The sequence below is a fragment of the Rhopalosiphum padi genome, chromosome 3 (assembly GCF_020882245.1).
Source record: "Rhopalosiphum padi isolate XX-2018 chromosome 3, ASM2088224v1, whole genome shotgun sequence".
In the NCBI taxonomy this organism is placed as follows: Eukaryota; Metazoa; Arthropoda; class Insecta; order Hemiptera; family Aphididae; genus Rhopalosiphum; species Rhopalosiphum padi.
In genome coordinates this window covers 58,909,450-58,931,337 of record NC_083599.1, presented here as the reverse complement: position 1 = coordinate 58,931,337, position 21,888 = coordinate 58,909,450, and the positions used below count along the sequence as shown (strand labels likewise).

The 21,888-nt window shown below is 32.0% G+C and overlaps 1 long non-coding RNA gene across 1 annotated transcript in view; it reads right to left on the bottom strand.

The window, feature by feature from the left end:
* LOC132927186 (uncharacterized) overlaps positions 1–16,818 on the bottom strand; it is an 80,976-nt gene extending 64,158 nt beyond the window's left edge. Inside the window, exon 1 of the long non-coding RNA XR_009661665.1 lies at positions 16,566–16,818. This is a non-coding gene — a long non-coding RNA (uncharacterized LOC132927186). The remainder of the gene's footprint in view (positions 1–16,565) is intronic.
* Between the last annotated feature and the right edge of the window lie 5,070 nt (positions 16,819–21,888).

Sequence of the window (21,888 nt, the reverse complement as noted above, 5' to 3'; positions counted from 1 at the left end):
TTAGCTGCAGTAAAAAGTTTTTTTAAATGCTTGTTTTTTTATTTAATCCACAGTCGCAGGCCAACCCACCGCGCGCGTATAAAACATAGCCACTGCAGATATGTACATCGAGAACACGAGCTCAGTCAGTAATTATTTGTGTATATACAAGCGCAGCGAGTGAAAAAAGGATATTATTTTGTTTCGTCCCACAGTTATAATAATATAATATACTATTTTGTACACTCGAAGAATATATTATACGCTGCACATATAATATATATAAATCGATGTGTTTTATATAGAGTCGCGTCGCATTCAATTCAATTAATTTTATTATATAAACTTCTCTTGTTGACTTTGTCGAGTACGGTTTTATTGCCGTATAATATATACATGTAAACGCTGAAAGCAAAAAGTTATACACGGAGCATGCAGCGAAACACCGCGATAATTCTATATGTAAGTCGAAGAAAAATAAATCCCGCAAACTCGGTTAAAATGTATAATATACGCATATGTATATGGCGTGCGCGACGGTTTTCGACAATTTCTCCAGTTCTCCTCGACCGGTCCTGCGAGTTATAGCTGTATACGTACATGTAAGTGATGCGATACACGAGTTGGGCGAGCCACCGCTGCAGAAGGGGCGGACAATGTCTATAAACATTCAAAATAATTGCGAGCACGACGCGATAAACCGTTGGTGGATGCGGTACCTAACTATATCTCGCGAGCTCTGCAGTTTAATATGCCAAATAATGGTCGAGATGTTAAAAAACGGATTTTTCGTTAACTGTTATTATACTGGACGGATATTTCGAACAGTAATTACCTCTCAGAAGTGGGTATAGGTATACAAATTCTGTGTATACAGTATACTGCAAGCTATAGCCACTTTATACAGAGGAAAATGGTAGAATTGCATTTATTTTAGTTTAAGATAAATAATCGAACAGTAATAATTGTGTTAAAAACAGATAAACAGTTAGGACTGACTACAATCTGATCTGAAAATGTAGATATTAGCAACTATAATAGCCAGTAGCCAATAATACATTTTTTTAATCGTTTTAATATTATTATAAACAATTGTTTTATAAATAATAATAATAATAATAAAACATTTTATTAATTAGGTTATTATTTTGCTTAATAAAACGATTCGATTTACCTATTCGTTTTTAAATGTTTCCAATTTATTAAAAATCCTAATTGTTAACCTCATCAGTGATATTTTTTATAACCTAAGCCATTATACAACTCTAATTTATAAGATCGGAATGAAAATATAAATTCGATTATATCTTTGGCCAGCTCGGTATTAAAAATATTCGACTTTTGACTAACACCGACATATTTTTACCAGTTAACTGCTCAGTATCGTTTCTTTTTTATTTTTTTACGATAATATTGATTATTCAATGTTAATACATTTATTACAGCGATTCACATCACATGATGAGGAATACTTAAATCAATTGAATTAATTGTAAGGTTTTTAAAGACTATTTATGCATACATTATGATATTATCCGATATACATTATTATGTCTGTGGACGTCTCTGTAAATAGTAAATACTAGCAACACGCACGTGTAGTGTATTACTACTCGATTTTAAAATAAGTTATTTTTCATTCATCCTTTATTTAAAAGCTTATTTTATATTAATTATTATAGATTGAATTAATTTTTCTAAAAACATTATTGTTACTAAACATATTGTTACTGACTTCTAAGTCAATGCCATCAGCATACTAACGCGTACCGTAGACATTTGGAAATCGATTCATAATAATACATTTATATTTATACATATTTATACGTACCTAAATAGCTTGCAATTAGTATAAATTAGTTATTGTACATAGAAAATATAGAAAATAATAATATAAGAAGTAATGGTATGCTTCGAAATTTGATAGTTAATATTTTTTTAATAACAACAAAAAAACAAAATCAAAATCGATGTTTTTAATAGATTTTCCAAATTATTAAAAAATGTTATTTGGAAATTTTTACTTACAACCAATTAGATCCAGTTGACTAATAGAAACCAGTAAAACCACTCTCAAGGAAAAATTGTAGTAATTTTTCTATTAAAAAACACGGTTACAAAAAAAACAATTTAAATAGTATTTATTTCTAGTATTGTTTTCAATGCGAATTAATAAAATTCAATATTATACACAATTGTATCTTCTAACTGCAAGTGGCTACATAGTTAAGTAGATATCAAAATGTTCTATAGTTTATAACCTATTCAGAAGAAGACGTCCACTTCCCCTCTCAATCTATTCGTTTTTTGTGAATCGTGAATCGTGTGATTCAACTAAACCGCCTTTGAGCCAGATCTCTATAACTACTGCAGAACTAACCCTGTACAATATAATATTAGTATATTACACTCGTAATTATACGTATTTACTATTTATTTGTCTAAAAACTAAATATTATACTGTATTATAAATTATAATTAGGTAGGTTCATAAATCTGTTTATGCTTATTCTCAAAGTGCAGTACTTGTATAGCTATTTATGAACCATATTTAAAACTATGTGGTTATGATGGTTTTATAAATAATTATACTATAGTACTCGTATAGTATAAACACGTATCGTGAAAAAAATTATTAAAAAACCATGTTTTTGTTATAATAATATTCTGCTATATATATAACAAAATTGTTTTAAATAGAATTGATTGTCTATATCTGAAAAAAATTCCCGATATTTGACAGAAATTCTATTTGTATAGGTATACATGCTCAAAATACTGAATTTATATGTACACGATAATTTCACTGATGACATGTAAATGTCTAAAATGAAAAATGGAAATCGAAAATGTTAGCTTACGGTTCGAGTCGATATTATAACTATAGATAAATACATCGATGGTCTATTATTAACAACTTTTTTTTTTTACTTTTTCCCGATAGAAATGACTACGTGCCAAATTAGTTTTTTGGATAACCTATAACCAGGCCCAAGTAAGCGAGGACAAACCAATTTTAAGATTATTTCGGGGTGTCGGGCAATATTTAAGCCGACCCATTTTTAAATTTCGACAATAATGAGTTCATCGGTTTTGGTGCTCTTGGAAAAAATTAAAAAAACAATTTCTTATAACGACGACGGTATATAATTTATAATGACCTATATGTATATTATATCGTTGGTCAAATGTTTGCCAACTCACAGATATCAGTCGCGCACACTTTCTGTGATCCACCAAAAAGTGGCAGTGTGGGGTGGGGGTGCCGTTCGGCGTATAAGTGTCGTAAGGAGAAGGCGAGTATTCGACGCGAGACTTAACGATTTTTACACACGCGACCCGGACGCACGCACCACTGGGTCCGCAGCGGCGGCATCGCGGCGACTGGCTGCAAGATTACCACCGCCGCCGGCGACGACCGTGCATAATCCTTAATCAAAATAGTTTTGCAAATTCCCAAAAGTCCGCGCGCCCGCAGCCCGCGACGACGACGACGAAGACGATTTCTCTTCGCGATCGCGAATTGGTTAGCGGGGTGGTACGCGGACGACGAGGAGGAGGATGATCGTCGCGTTACCGTGAAAAACTCGATTATACTCGGATATGCGCGCGCACACATACACATAGACACACACACACACACACGTATTATACACCACACCTCTCCACGCTACCAACGGACTTTGTCAAGAGTGTGTGGGTACCAAAGCTATTATATATAGTTATGTATATATACATACATGATATATATTATATATTATGCTGTGCAGTGCACACACGCGGAGGGCGAAGACTCCGCGGCGGCGAACGAGACGACCGGGCTAAGAGACGTGAAATACCTTTACGTTAATTATACATACACCGTATAAATATAATATATACATATATATACACACCTACGTAGAAAGCGGGGGCGCGGACGTGCATTATCGTCGTTATAATGCACACGGGTTAGGTATATACCTATACTATACTGGCGGCGGGTTTCGTCGTTGTACTGTAATATGATATCATATACAGCACGAATCTATAGTATAAACTATAAAGCATCACACGCCGCGATATTCCTGACCCGAACAAACCCTTATCCAATCCTACAACTTGTACCGACCAAAAAATTAACTCTTTCCGATCGCCTGCGACTGCCTGACACTCGAACGTTTTTCACGTGGTATGCGTAAACAATATTTGCGAAACCGAATTTGATGAAACGCAAGTCGCGAAGTATTCTCGTATGATTACCCGTCATGGTCATACATGTACCAATAACTCGTACCAACTAACGGGCAAACCTGATAAAATCATCCCTTTGGGCTTTGGCACAGTAATACTTTCAGAAAATTCAAAAGCTTATTTTGTTCCATATACTACTGCTCATAGCTATAATAATTGGAGATTAGAATAAACGCAGATTAGATACCAGCTGAAAGCTACTATGACTTTTTTATGATATTACTCAAAAACTGCACTATTATTTTTGCAAATAATTTCGCACTGAGTCTCGTAAATTCCAAGGGCGACTTCGATAATAGGTTATATAATAATCAGTACTACTCTCCGATCAAGTTACGTCGTAGCGGGTCGGGTATATTGATATTATAATACAATCGAGGTCTCACGATAAAAAGTATCACCCCGTGGTATATACATAATACTTATATAGTACATAACATATACGACGCATACCTATGGTTAGGTCGTTCGCGCGGCGGTACGTATAGTATAATGTGTATAGACCGCGATGTAGTTGCGAACGACGACCGCGGAAACAAAAAAATAAAATTAGAAAACCCGAACGAAAATCCTCCCGAAAGGACTTTGTAAAGTATTCGGCCCGGTCTCGAGATTTCCATTCGCATCATGCTGTGAGCACATCGCAACACACACGCGCTCATATGGTGTACGGTCTGAAACTTTTCGGGTATGTCCGAACAACCACGGCCGGGCGATTCGATGACGTATAAAATGTGTCCGTGTAAACATATAGGTCCGTGATATGCATCACTCGCTGTCACCCGAATACCTGAAGTTCACTTGCCGTACGCGATCGGTAGATCGCCGACGTTATGCGTAAAACTCGAGCGGCCGCACGACGTGAATAATTAACATTTTTTCCCCCCCGTAAAGTAACACTGCACTAGCGCTTAATTAGTTTGAGAATACTAATTATAAACAATAATCGAACATTCGAATACCGGATATACCGCCTTTGGGAATTTACCGGTGCATAGCTGATGTCGCATGGAAACATATAGGTGTTGTCAATTATTGTTTTCATAATATAAAATATATATACATTATGATATACTCGTTTGAAATTCATGTAACTGTATAGTGATGGTTTTGCCGGTATTTGGACGTTTCCTCAACTGTTTTTAGTGATACCGGACGTTTTCCCTCTGGACTGAGACATTTCCCCCTGAATCAATATATGTTTTCTCACACACATAATAATTTATAGATTGGAAAATAAGTTCTTTAGTTTTACGATTGATACGATCATCATATTGCCATCATCTATCGACTGTCATCATTCACGTGACGGATTCGTTATCCAATTTAATGGGTTAAGATTGTTAAACCAAACTCAAATTATCTAAACTATTAACAACATATTGCTTTTAGGTCTTTTAGTGTATTATGTCGGGCTCATAAACTGTTCGTTTTTGTAATGAAAATAATAAAAACTGAAAAGTGATTGGATATTTATATTAATAAATTTTGTATTGGCAATAGTGTAGTTATTAGTTATTATGGTGTATTATTGAATTATATTATATATAAATTTATCAACTTGTATAATTATTTAATATAAATATCGTAAACATGCAGTACTTATATTTATTTATTTGTATTGTACAACAAACATTGTTTAATATTTAAACTTGGGTTTCACCACTACACACTTATTATTATTTACTGTTCATTTATTTCTTTTTACTTTTTTAAGAAACCTTAAAATATTAAAATATTGTATACTTTTATAAAACAATATGTATATTTAATAATAATAGATAGTATTGAATTTAATATAATGACTCAATAAGATATGTAAATTTTTTATTTTTTTTTCATTTTAAGGGGCCTCGCTACGGTTATTATTTAAGGGACAACATTTAGGCAGTTCATAATCTCGTCTTAGCCACCCGAGATCTATGTGTTAGTTGTAAATGATTATTAGTGTAAGTGAAATGCAAGCGGGTATCGGCTGGCCACGGTTGCCACTCTCGTACGCGCATGCACATGTCAATAACTAACAACAAAAATTCACTATACGAATTTTACGACAACTTGCTTATTGATTTGGCAAAATTAAAGTTAATTAACGTTGTCTGATCTTAATTCTAAAAAAATATTTAAATTCAGCAGAAAAATGTCTGTAGATTGTACAGAAAATTCCGGTTTTAATTTTAATTTAAAATTTAATATTATGATTTGAAAAAATTCATATTTTCAAGTTTTTATTACCACTTCATTAGAATATAAGATTTGGTTGTTACAAAGTATTCCGTTCGATCTATAGACAATTTTCTGCAGAGTTCAGAATTTTTTTCAGAATCATAATAGGACATTTTAAATTAACTTTAATTTTGTCAAAACTTTACGTCTTTAGAGCTCAAATTGACGGCAGTAGCGAGGCCTCGAATTAGAGTGCATTACTGTATTTCATAATAAGTTTTCAAAAAACATGACAATACTGAAGGACTTCTTTCTGCGTCCGAGCCAAACTATCTGACCGAACTGAACAATCTCTCTCTCTATATATATACGTGTACACACACACACACACACACACACATACACGGTATCTTTGGTTTGTAAGCAGTATATAGCCGCACAAGAGAGGCGTAAGCGCGGATTACGAAGCGCGGTCTAATCTTCGGGCTGCCGGTTTTGATTGTTTCCCAGTCTTTATCGGGATGGACAACAGCGAACGTTTGGCGGACATATGAACGGAAACAATTCCAATTTCGTCGAGATTTTTCTCACCGCAGGAAAACCCGCGAAAGATAACGAACATTCGGATGGATTAATATCGCCCCTCGTTCGGGCGCTTTTGTTGCGCACCCGGCGGTCGTTAAATTAGTTTTAGTTTTTAATTTTTCCGCCGAACACACACTGTCCTCGTCGTCGGTTCGCTATACGCATAAGCCGTAATAATATTACGCCTGTAGATGTTTTATTATTATTGTGCGGTAAGCCGATTCTCGAGTAATTACACATTGTGCCGAACAGAATATTAAATATTTTTCGTATACCGGACGATGGTGCTAAAATCGGCCGAACGATGATAAACCGTACTCACGCAAATCCACTATGACTGTACATTATTATTATTATATTATATATTATATGGAAGCAGCAAACAATCTGCATCATTTTCTTATCACATCCACGTAAACGCATAACAACTATACTATTAAATTTTTGAACTTCGCAAAATACATTTATCTGCAAACCAGCAGTGAATACAGAATATTAATTTTATTTCTTGACAATGCACAATATAAGAATAATTAATTAAAACTGAAAATATTATGTAAACACAGGCAAACATGTTTTTTGAATAAAAAGAGGTGAAATTGATTTTATATCATTATTTCAATACGCATAAATAATAAAAATTAATATATATATATGTAAATAGCATAATGTTTATTCAATATTACTGGTAAAAAACTTAAAAAAATTATACTAACTAAACAAAAGCAGATTATTATTACCCAAATTTCACAAAAGTTAGATAACGATTTCACATTCTAATAAATCATTTTTATTATTATGATTAATCAGACTATTTTCAGATGTCAATAAAATAATTGCTTATAAAAAAAAAACTGTTTTAACTAATAAACTAATATAATGTAAAGTTTAATTAAATCTATAATAACTAATAATTAAAAGCCCTGCAGGCTGTAGTAGTTGATGCTCAAAAAATACAGCTTTTAAAATAGGAAAAATATACATAAATCAGAATAACCGGAACAGTTGTATTTTTTTTTTTTAGTTAAAATAATGATAGCTATAATAATATCACTACTACTTTTACTCTGTCTATACATCTCGTTTAGGGTCTCAGGTTTTTTTTTATTTAAAAGAATTCTTATTATATGAGTTTAAAAGTATAGATTACAAATAGCATAGATAAAATATACATACGTATACATTTTTAATCTTAATTTATGCAAATTGACACAAAAAAAAGTCGTTTCAACTTTTTATCATTCCAAAAATTTGAGAGTCAAACTCGTACACAAACATATAAGTACTAGATCGCTCTTCCAAACAAGTAAATGATAATAAACATAATTAAAACGTATATTAAATAATCAATTTGATAAAATATTACGTGGTGTTAATTACTTGATCATTTTTTTTTTTTGATAACACATTAAGTTTTTAATTATTAAAACTTTGAAGTATATTATAGTTACTATGCATATAATTAATTTTGTTACGATAGAACGAGTATATGGTATAAGTTGGTCCTTAAACAAATAATGTTTATGACAATAGTTATTGTTAATAAAATTAAAAAAAAAATTGTAATTTACACTAGGTAACATCTATTTGGATCAAAAACAAATAACAATAAATATGTTTTTCGTCTATAGCAAAGTGGTGGTCTGTGGGTTGAGAATGTCCTAACTAAATTTATTAATGTTAAGTAAAAAGTTAAGACATTTTTTAATTTTAGATCGCTAAAACTGTAGATGATAGAAACAATTATTTATTTTGTTTATAATTTGATGAGTGAGTGATGACATGACTCCATGGAGTGACTAGACGTATTATTTTATAGGGGAAAGTTTAGTATTTTAGGTCTGTTCAAGCGTCTTAATGAAAGCTTCCAGGACACTTAACAGCTGTTTTAAAAATATATTCCATTTTCAAACTGGATAAAAATATGTAAAGAAAATATTTATTATTTTTGAAGTTCTATTTTTAACGCAGTGTGTATTATTTAAAAAAATTTGTATTAAAGGGTAATATTTTTTGTTTATCAAAAATTAAAGTTATTTTAGTCAATCTTAATAAAATTGTATGATGTGTTTTTGTATTTAATATCGGGCCCGCAACACGAGACGATTTTCGATAAATCATAGTTATTATTAATAATAAAAAATTTATAGAGCATAATTATTATTATTGTATCAATTATAATTGTTTTTAGGTAAATATTTTAAAACTTATTAGTATATATTATAACCTTCTTTTTTCTATTTTTAATACATAAAACCACATTCCTATGTATTATTATATGATTAATTGAAACATTTTGATATTTTTTTAAGAAAATTTACTATTTAAATCACATACATTATATTTATAACAGTTGGAGATATGTTACAGAAAGACGTAGACTAATGATTATGATGAGAAAGATGTGCAAAAAGGCTGACGTTGTAAATTAAATTATTTTCGTCCCTACAACCACAGGTACCTACGCAAGGGATAATAATAATGGTTAATTTACTCCATGTCCTTCACTGAAGCGTGATTTGCTGACATCTCGATATGATGGCAGATGAAAATGTCTTGTGAAAGATTAAATGATTATAAAAATCTTGCCAATTTGTTGAAACTCTAGCTTTAGCTTAAAAGTACGATGTTCAAAATTATTTTCATTGTGCAATAGTGATTTTCTGCACATTTATACTTTGTAGAGCCATTCATGTTTAGTGTAATTTTAGAACATTAAAGTTTAAAAACTATGCCTACATTTTTTGTTATTAGTGCGTATCACAAAGCATTCACACTGTCATACTATTTTGGGTTTTTTTTTTTAAATAAATTGTAATAATTATTTATTTGTTGAATTGGTATGATCGTAATTGTTAGAAAATCATTTGGTAACCGCGAGTTAAAATGATCTGTATAACTCAATATGTATATTTATTTATTTATTTAAATACAAACGGACATTATTAAAATAATGCAAATTCAAAGTATGTCACACAAATACAGATATTCCTGTAAACTGTTTGATAATGTTTATGATAATCGAGATGATAATTTATTGAGTTTTTTCGCGTTAATAATATTATGAAAATGTATGTAGGTACCTACTATGTAGTAGTTTGTATAATTTTATTGCTAATTTGTTATACCTACTGTAGTGAAACGCAGATAATCTGAAAATCGTTATTTCGTTACTAATAAAAATTAAATTAACAGATAAAAATAATTGTATTGGGAAAAAAAGTAGTGGAATATGTACCGGCAAATAAACCAAATTACTTTATCAGACTATTATATTTTTCTCATTTGACAATTTGTATTTTCAATGTAAAGTAGTTTAATCGATTTACTATACACTATAATTAATTTCACTTACCATAATGACAGACTACAAATGGCACTTTGGGCATGTAATAAATATTTTAAAATGTTCGCACGACTATACATATAGTATTATTGTACCTAATTCGAAGCATTATATTATATTAATATAAATATTAGGTATTTGTATATTATAAGATTTTGAATTCATGCACAATTAAAATGCACATACCTATAATAATTATTATAAATCGATTACATTTTTGTCAAATAATGATCTACAAATCATAATGATTAATGACCACCGATTTATAGAAATATAACAACAGACGTTTAGCCATTTAAGTTTCCTATAGTAATGGCAAAACCGAAAAATATGTAGGTATAATAAAAACGTATTATAATAGTTAATTTTTGAACATTATTTGAAAATTAACAGGACAAATTAATATTGATTTAACGAAACGACGTCCAAGTTTACACTTTCTAATCATGTTTTTAAAATCGAAAAACGTATAAAATTAAAAAATTAACGATATTATAATGACTACGAGATTATTCATGCTATAATAATATTCTATAACCAGTGGTCATCTCAACACTATAGGTTTTATATGCGTAGATATTATATTCGAATACGATCTAAACGATTAATTATTACAGTTGTTACTACTTGCCACAATCGTCTAAACTATGTGATGCCTCTATGAGTGGTACATTTCAGATGAGAGGAGGGGAGCAATCGGAAGCATCGATACTCTACGACTTTAACCGGTTGTTACCTCGAGTTGAAATGGTTTATGAAAACAGCGATCGCAAATACAATATTATATACATATATTATAATGTTACACGATATAGATCAATGTGATGGTACCTACCTATATATTGAATGCGACACCTTTCAAGACGTTAACGAGAACAGAAATTTCAATAATATTTCGGTCGGCCGTTTACGACGCTATCATTCAACTATATACTTCAGTATAGTCTAGCTTGAACCAATGGATTACGATGAGCCGTTTTGGGGCCGCGTAAGTTTCAGAAATTTGTCGAAAATCGCAATATACTTTATTAGAAATTAGAACCTTCATCTATTCGTTTTTATAAAAAAAAATATATTTATTTCCGCCAAAACTAAATTTTGATATATTTTTAATAAGACTGTTTTGCAATACCCAAAAATTTCAATTCTTCCAAAAAATTCAATATATTTTTAAAATTTAAATTGATTTTTATGTTATCTGAGACTTTTTTTGTGTTCTCTTTATCTTTATGGTTTTGTATGGCGCATCATTATTACTATTTATACGATTAGGTACATATACAAACAATTGATTAATTTGTTAATTATTCACTTTATCGGGATGATAAACAATAATAACCAGAGTAGCGGTTACCTATTCTGTGGTACGCGCTTTTAACGCTATATATACCTATAATACCTACTATATAACAAGTCGCGCGATTTCCAATTCTACTTGTTATCGTATTCGACGTAGTCATTCGTCGTGACCTTGACATTTTATTTTTCCGACTTTCGAGCACAAAAACGGTAGTTCTAAACAATCATCAGCCCAATCTCCAAGTACGGTTCCCTCCTCGTTCCCTTTCCCCCAGACATCTCGAGACCCAGTCGAACTGCTGACTGAATACATACGACGGTGGTGTAAAAAATATGTAAGACGAGTCGATGTGTTGAACACTCCGGCGAGGTCAGGTTAGGCACTACTGGGCAGTGGGCGATAAATCGATTAAGACCGGCGATCTGCAACGGAAACATATATTATAATAATACGCGCGTAGTGCCGCCGCCGCCGCCTAAACGTACCGCATAATATATTATTTTAATAACGTTACACGACGATCGTACTGTAGTCCGCGGCCGCTGCGATGGACCCGGTCGGCCTTTCCACCGTCCGTCGCCGACACCGCGGGCGGCTGTACGCACACAAACGCGCGCGCGTAACGTCGGCGATATAATAATAATAATAATAATAATAACGATAATAATATATAGAACAGCCGGGCGACGGCGGCACGAGAGGTATATAAAATATATTATATACGCACAGGTAGGAGAGGTATGATATATATACATATATATATATGAAATATATATAATAAACGAATGAAAAACGCGTTTCGTCCGGCCGAGGCGATTCATACGTCAATCACTGTTGTTTCGCGCGTAATTGCCCGCACGGACAGGCGGCGACGGCGGCGGCGGACCAAGAACAATGCGCGCCTGTTGTATATTATATACACTTCTTATATATTTATATATGATATGTACGCGCGGGCGGGGGACACTCGCGCGCGCGGGAGAGTGAGATAAAACGAGATTGATTGGTATGTGTGCGTATGCTGCTGGTCGGGCGAACGCGCGCGCATGCGTATATACGCTTTTGCATTACCGCGACCATGTCGGTAGTAATAATATAACGAAAATAATTGTCCGTTTTTGTAATACAAGCAGCAGCACAGCATACAACGCGCATGATATATTATTATTATTATTATTATTACTACTATTATCGTTATTATTATACATACGCGTATATGTTGTGTGTGTGCGATAATATTACAACGCACACACAATGCGCGCGCCCGGCGTTCTCGAATTACTACTATTACTATTACTATACGAGGCCTCTCGGCCGGCCGGCTCGACAACAACAATAATAATTACAATACGTCGGCGGCGCCTTTGCAGCACGCCACCGCCGCCGCCGCCGCCGAAACGGTCGCGTCCGCTCGCCTTTAGCTCGCACCACACTGCACAACCCGAAACGTCCCATCATTATATCCGTCCCGATTTCGTTCCCTTTTTATCCCTCAGGACCCTACGCGGGCTCGAGCGTGTTGTGTGTATAGGTAGGCACCATACGAGTGTTTCGTGTGTGCGCGGCAGTGACGACGACGACAAGAGATCCTTTGAAATCTCACCCTCAACCCTCTCGTCGCACACAATGCCGACGGATGATGACGAGCGCCGCACGCGTTACACACACGTCTATATATACTCCGCGATCGACCTGTTGCTGCGACTTTCGCCATTCGATTCCGCTGCACCGTATATGACCGATGCCGCCGGTCGGGTGGGGTGTGTGTGTGTGTGTGTGTGCGGAAAACGAGCCGGTCCGTTGCGATTAATTTTTACCGTCCATTGTACACGAGTAATGATGATGAGGATAATAATACACTATGCAGTAGACGAGAATGCGAGAAAGACATACCGTGTGCACTGCAGTAAGTATATTATATGAAAGGAAAAGTGGAATCGTGTCCGAGTCGATAAATGTGCAAAGAGATTATCTGCCGATGAAACTGAAATCGCCCGGCCATAACAATAACAAACCCTAGTGGCAAAGAAACAACAAAACGACAGACGCAGTCGGATCGGTCGATAAAACTAATAGAGATTTGAGAATCATAATATTGCGACGAGGAATGTCCGAATGTGAAAACGAAGTGCGGAATAAGGGGACGCGATTCAATGGTAACATATATATATACGGCGCATATTTAATAGAGTAATATGGTGATCCATAACAATTATTAATAGCACGGTTAACCGTTTAATGGATAAGTGCTTAAAATTGACTAATTTGTTTTTAAAATATTGCAGTTATCGATATATATAGTATATTATATTTAGTTCAGCATTGTCGTATTTGTCGAGTATAAGAAGTAAAAACATTTTATATTTTGGATTGCAATAAATAGCTCGTCCGTATACAAGATACTGCGCATAATATAATACTCGCACTACGATTAAGTATTCGAAGCGTGCTTATGTCACCCACTCGGTTTTTACCTGTGTCGTTCGTCGAAACGTTGGGACGATCGAAAAAAAAATATATCATACAAAAAAAAATTTGAAACGGAAACACGAGAAATCCCGTGTACAATAGATACGCGTACTATGCATATCACGTCTGGTCGTGAATACCGTAATATAATAATAACAGAGAACTATGCAGCGTATTATGGAAGGTATATAAGCCGCGTCGACGTCTCCAAATTTACGATCGTCAAACCTGGGGCATTGTGCAAAAAAAAAACCGCAGTTTATTATTGTTATCACTATTGTCACTGCCATTATAACGAGTATATTATTATTAAATAGGATTGAGATATCTCATTGAAACGGTTTTTTTTCTTCACCCCGAAAGAGATTTGCTGTGCGTGTTAACGGGTTACGATCGTTAACGTTAATATAGACGGAACGACAATAAGCCGGACGCGCGATAATGATTATAATCCCGTCTACCCTGGGTGCGGTAGGTATATAAAATGTTCATAATATTAAATATATCATGTCGTAGACGGGAATTGTGGTCCACGAAGAAAAACGAAATAAATAGGGCTGAACAAAATATTGTTCCGAAAAGTACTGCAAATAGTTCGGTTTCAGTCGTTATAGGTACCTACTGCTGTGATGACCTCGTAGGTGTTTTTGTTAACGGTATAAAAGAATTTGAAGTCCCGGAATATAACAATATATTATAATATAAAATGTATACATTAAATATACATTATGTACAGTTGACTACGATAATGCCGTCTGGCGAAAATGCGATTCCTTCAAACGGTTCCGTTTTGTCAATATGACCATTTTACTGTGATCAAAAAGTACCTTAACGGAAATAATATTATTATATTATTAATATATTATTAACCATTCTGGCAAAATAATGCATGCTGTACTTAATTGATTTTTGATTCGCGGAGAAAATACTAATAGAAAAAAATAATTTTCAAATTATAACATAATAATATAGTATAATAATAATTATCCATTTCTTATTGCTTTATAATTTAAATTATATATGAGATCTATACGTTTCTTTGTGTCCTTATTATATTGTTTATTTTTCGTCATTAAAGTTAATTTGATGTAATGGTCCTCTAGACTCCTAGATAGGTACAAGAGGACATAGTTAGGTCTTAGGTACCTATAAAGCTATAACATAAATTAACTATAAAGTATATTGTACTTTGCTCTAATCAGTCACAGATTTATTAATAGGTTGTGTAATAAAAATACATGGCACTCGTATGTACTTCTATGTGTTTTTTTATTTAATATTTTACCGACGTGGAGTGTTTTTCTTTTGGGTTTTCTTCATTGGAATTTTTGGGGGTATTTTTCATTAATTTTAAAATATTTTTTTATAGTGTACAATTTATAAAGAAAATAAATGCTTTGATTTTAAATTTCAATACCTTTTCTGGTCCGAAAAATTAAAATTAAAAGTATTATTAGAAAATATATATATATAAATTTAGAATTTTGTTTGCTGATAACAAAACAACATGAATCATGATGTTGTTAATTAGGTAATTTCATTATGTGTAATAATAAATGAAAGTTATAATTCATAAATAGGTAGTAATTTAACTTATAAGTTATAATTGTAATAATAATAATAATAGTAATAATAAAAATAAATAAATAATTTTGATTGTATCATACTGTGGTGTTTAGAAAGATCAAATAAGTCCAATTAATTTAAATTTAATAATTTTTTTTTTTACTCAATATCTCATTTATCCAATTTCGGGTCAAGATAATTCAGTAAATTTAAGTAATAATGTATACTTTATTCTGTGGGCGGTATAATATAATATGCGTATACCTATAATATCTATATCATACACCCACTTTATAAATAAAACAATTTTTAGATATTCATAATTATTATTCAAATTAATGTATTAGGTATATTTAAGTTAAACAACACATTAACAAACTAATAGAAAATCACTAGGATAATAATTGTAAATCTCATTGGCTTGTTTATTACAAAATACTATGTTGCCCAAAAAATGCTTTAAGTTCTTATCGCATAATGTCCGTAAATAAACTTAATTTTAATAGTATCTTGAAAATAGAATATATTTATTAAGTGAATAATGATTTATGGATATCTTCAATTTATGATATAGTCGTAACTATTACAAACGTAACTATAATTTCATTATCACATTGAACAGTTAATGTACTGAATGGAAAAAAAAGCGAAGTGGACTCAATGCACTCATGATTGAAGGCTCTACTTCCTTCCCCTTTGCGGACAAAGAAAAATATGTTTAAGCAGCCAATATTAGAAATAATAGAAATAAAAAAGGTATACACGCCAGCTAACTATAGAAGAGAAAAAATACTTTTTAAATACCTTTTTTATTCTTACGAAACTATATATATATATTACCAATCTATATATACTGTACATACAAGATTCAATGTATAATGAGTAAGTGTAAGTCTGATGATAAATTTGACAATCACCTACCTTGATTTGCAGTGATTTTATATTCATCGCCGCATAAGTTTTTAAACGATTGTGGTCCTCGTAATATTGTTGTCACCATATTATATTTTGTAATAATTGCCACTTTTACTTTAACATTAATCTGGTGCCAATTAATTAATATTCGTCGCGATTTAATAGCATAAACGAAAAACTACGCAAACACGACACTACGTCCTTTGGTATATTAGTCAACTGAATCCGCCGAATCGGGTATTATGTACGCCTTGGCGGTCTTCACTCTTCGGTGTTTACGTATTTAGTGATAACGACGCGGTTCTTCTCGGTATAGATTTTCTGTTTATAAACGGGACTTTCCCATAAACAGATTTCAACGAATCGTATCGATATGGAACAAAATATAAAGACCTCAGCCACAGCAATGAAATATATTATAATATGTTATGTTGCAGATATATTGCATATTATGTCAGTAATGATCAAGCTTTTTTGTTGAAGGCTAAAAAAAAAAATTCTTAGAGCTTTTGTTATTAAACGGAATATTTTGCCATTAGGTTATTTCTAATATTTTTTTAGGTTTGATTTTTTGCAGAGCTCTATACTGGGATGCTATACAATATCTAAATCGATTGCAGAAGCGTTTTGTAATGATTTAATTTAGTGTAGTGTCAGATTTCTGATAATGTTGATTATTTTAATGAATGATAATATTTTTATTTTGCATTGTCATGCATTTATTGATAAAGTCAACTTTTTAGGGTGTGTTTCAAGTTTTTAAGACATTTTTCACGATTTATTTTTGTAGCAAACGTAATTAAAATTGTTGCTCAAGATATATTATAGTAAACAAGTGTAATAAAAATTAACATATTGTTAGTAGAGATTACATATTGATATTGACGTGTCAGATAGTATCAATAGTCAATATTAAATACTATATATAGTATATACAATATTAGTAATAATACTATTAATATTTGTACTAAATACTTTAATCATGCAATGCTCGCCGATCATATTGATATTATGAAAATATAATTTAATAACTAAACAAAATTTTGAGCGAATGTTCGCGACGTTCGCGTTAAAGTTTGGGCGCCTTCATTGCGCACGGTTCGCGTCGTGTTAAACCGGCTTAATTCGGATAATTCGGGATTCTAAGGAATACGTCGTGTGATATACGCCATAATATAATCGAAGAAATACGTCGTTTTTCGCTAAATCGGTTTTGAGAAATATCCACGAGACCACGAGTCTATATATTGACTGTAATGTAACGACTAACGGATTAAAATAACTAAAGTATACGTATATATTATAATATTGGTTATCGATTTGAATTTTTTTTTTTCGGAACCTCCGTCCGATGGAAATGCCCATGATATGCAATAACATCCCACCGGCCCCGTCTTGTAGTCTCACGTGTGGCGGTGGGGAGAGGCACCGATGGATGTACACACATTATAATAAAATAGGTATATATATTTTATATATACACATTACACACTATATCGTATCATTATAATTGGCTTGACCCGCGACCTCACCAGCCTCTCCCTACACACACACACACACACACTGCACTGCCGTATTTATGGATGCGTTTCCGTGTATAATATAATAATATATATGCACGTACGTTATACACATATACGTACGCTTTTTGCGACCGCGGAACGCGGCGAATCCGAGTTTAAAATTTATACACATCGCCCCTTCCAAGCACCCCATCGCCAATAAACGCCCACACACTTGTATATTATATATATATTATATAGTCGTCGTCGTCGTCGTCGTCGTCGTTTAAACACACACACATACACACACTGATTTTGCGCGAGAGTATTATATTATGGCGAGTGTGTTTGTGTATACTTATGTACATATATATATATATATGTGTATAATATAATATAGTTAATTGCGATAAATCAAGTCGCGGACGCTGCCGCGGTGGTGTGCATATATGCACGGCGTATTATATATATATATATGTGTGTGTGTGTGTGTGTATATGGTAAGAGGAGGAGCATCGCAATTATATTATACGGAGAGAAAATTATATACCACGCCTTATTCATATTGCGGTGTATGGTGTATACCTATATCATCATAACGAACGATAATATATTATATGGATATATTCATCGCGTCCGTATTATTGTGTTTGTCTGTGTGCGATATTAGATATACGTATAATACCCATATACTATAGTCAGTAGATAATTAATATATGTATATATGCTTGTACACGGTTGGAGAGCCGAGAGGTCGTCTCGCTCGCGGACCCTCAGCTATCGTTTTCCGTATAGTCTTGCAGCAGCACACTTTTGTAAGTTATAAATGTTATAATATATATAGGCACCTAAACTATATCGTATATAGAGTTCGATTTTCGGATTTCTGTAATCACACATTTCAACTTTTAGTTTCTGCGTGCCAAACGGTACCACTATTGCAATGTTATAATTATTTCAATTTATAATATAATTATAGCTTGCAATGACATCATCCAACACCGTTCACACCGAAATCGGTCACGTCGTTGATCATCACAAGTATACCTACTTCGGATCCATAGCGAAGACGTCGCCCCGTTCGTGAGGGGCTCTCATATATTTTTTTTTAATTTAAAATTGTAATAACCTCGAACCTTCTTGAACCTTGAGAAATGAGAATTATAACTAAGGCTGTGACTTTGTAGCAAAATTCATTTTTAATTATTCTACACGAAATTTTGAATTATATAACAATAATTAATTACATTTTGGAACCTTTTTTTTTTATATATATATTTTAGATATTTTGGTAAGTTTTTCTTTAATTGTTTGGTGTTCTCAACGAATTCTGTCAATTATTATTTGTTTGTGTACGTTATATAGTTAGCAAGCACTTATTACCTATACTTGAATAAATTGAATCATTTTATAATTATATTATTTTTATTGTTAAGAAAATATGAATAAAAAAATTTGTATTGCAATTTTTTTGTAATTAATGGTATAAGTGCATTTTAAACTATTTTTTTGGTTTCAAATTTAAATTTTAAGGTTTGATAATGCGTAATGAACTGTCGTCAGCTCTACAGATAACCGTTGGATGATGGTTGCTAATAATTAGAGTTGTAACTATAGACTATATAGTTATAGGCGTATACACCTATAAAAACTGCAGTATAATAACCTCAGTTCGTATAGCTCGGTATTCATGTATTCGAAACACATCATAATATTATGACATTATTTATTATATATTATAATTATGCGCTGTGTATATTTTCTATCGTCTTTTGTTGGTACGCAGTATTCTCTACCACCGGTCACCGCCAAGGACGCGTAAAGTATAACGAGACAACAGTATATAATAATAATATTTTATTAAATACCTACCTATGATGATAATAATAATAATTTATATAGTTTATATATATATATATATATATTACCATTTACCATAAAATCGATGCACAGTATATAGTTATCGCCGCGAGTGATTTATGTATTATTATTACATTACATTTATAATTATAATATACGACTACACGAGATGTGATGTCAGTGTGTGACTGATAAACGAAAAACAAAACGGTTTCTTCAATTTTACTATAATAAAATATAATATTTGTTTACTATACGTTTCTCGTTGGTTAATTTGCAAGGTTATAATATGTACCTACCTATTATATTATTATACCGCGCGCGGTCGTATTGTGTGTCGGGCCGCAGCGCGCGTCCTCGAGGGCGGGTAATTTATACGAGAAGCGCGCGCGTTTGATTGTAAAAAAAACCTAATAAAAAACAATCGAATGCGCGTCGTCGTCATAATAATATAATACCGCAGCATTTGCGGTCTGTACTTGTATGTAATAAATATACGCACGAACGTATTATTGTGAGTTGTAACGTTGACGATACTACGACGAGTTCGATAATAATAATAATAATAATAATATCGATCAAGGCTCTCGGGACTTTGTCCGCATTTATTTAATAAATACGGAGGATATGCCATGTATATGCATAAAATGCACTGATGCACAGTCTGTGATGTAGTCACCCAAATTCAAAATGTATAACTCATATTTTCTTAATAATTAGTAAATATATTTCAATACATATAAAAACAGTAGGTATATTGCAAAATCATGGAATTGCATGCTGAATATTTGTAAAATTTTGCAGAAAGAAGCTAGGTTTGGGAGACGATACGGAAAATAAATTAAAATACAAATGTAACAAAAATGATTATAATATTACGGATTTATCGTTTTAAATAGGTATAGTTTTGTTTTTTATCCTCAGTATGGTACGCAATTGCAGGTCTGCAATATCCATAATATCCAAGGGAATAACAATCCGTGGAATATTAATCATTCAAAATTTGAAACAAAAAGCCTGGTGAAGGTGATCTGCTACCGTGTCGTAATCATGTAAAACCAACGTATTTCGTGTATAGTTTCGCATATATCATACACAATTAATGCGATGTCTGGCGTATATTACATTAACTGGACGCAGCCAATTTGGAGACACTTGGACGCCAAAAATTAAATTATATATTGACTAAAATTATTGTATAAATTAAGTCAACTCGTAACGAAAATATTGTTATTATTATTATTTAATTTGTTTTATAAATATGTGTATTTGTTTAATCAATATTAAGACAAAAGACAGTTGCTTTTATATTTTATATATGTATATATATATATAATATATATCTATATATAAATATATGTATGTATAGATGATTCGTTTGAGAACCGTGTTGAATGGATTATTTGACATATACATAACCTATATAATTATAATTTTTCAAATTATTTCTACACTATTTTTAGCGAACCACGTCCAAGCAGATTGCCCTTTCACGGAAAAAAATAATTACTATATAATTTTAGTTGCAAAATTTATAGTTAATATAACTATTTTGTAGTAAAGATTAATAAACGATTTTAGTAGATATAAATACAAAATTATAATTAAAATATTATAGTTACTAGTACTATAATTTAGTTAAAGCTATTTCTATTAACTATTTATTTTAGTTAAAGTTTGGTTTAATACAGAATAGTTAATTTTACTATAATTTATAGTAAGCATAACTGAAAAATATTGCTGCTTGTTTTATTTTTAAACGTGGCATGTGAATTCCCAATGTATTGTTTTGTTATCAATTAATATAAAAAAATTTTTATTTGGAGCAGTGTACTCATACTTAAACACAGATAGGAACACTGAAACAGCCAATTTTCAAAAATAAATTATAAAATAAAAAACGAATAAAATATAATAGTTATTTATTAAAATGTACATAACTTGCTATTCATTTTTTCAAATTACGT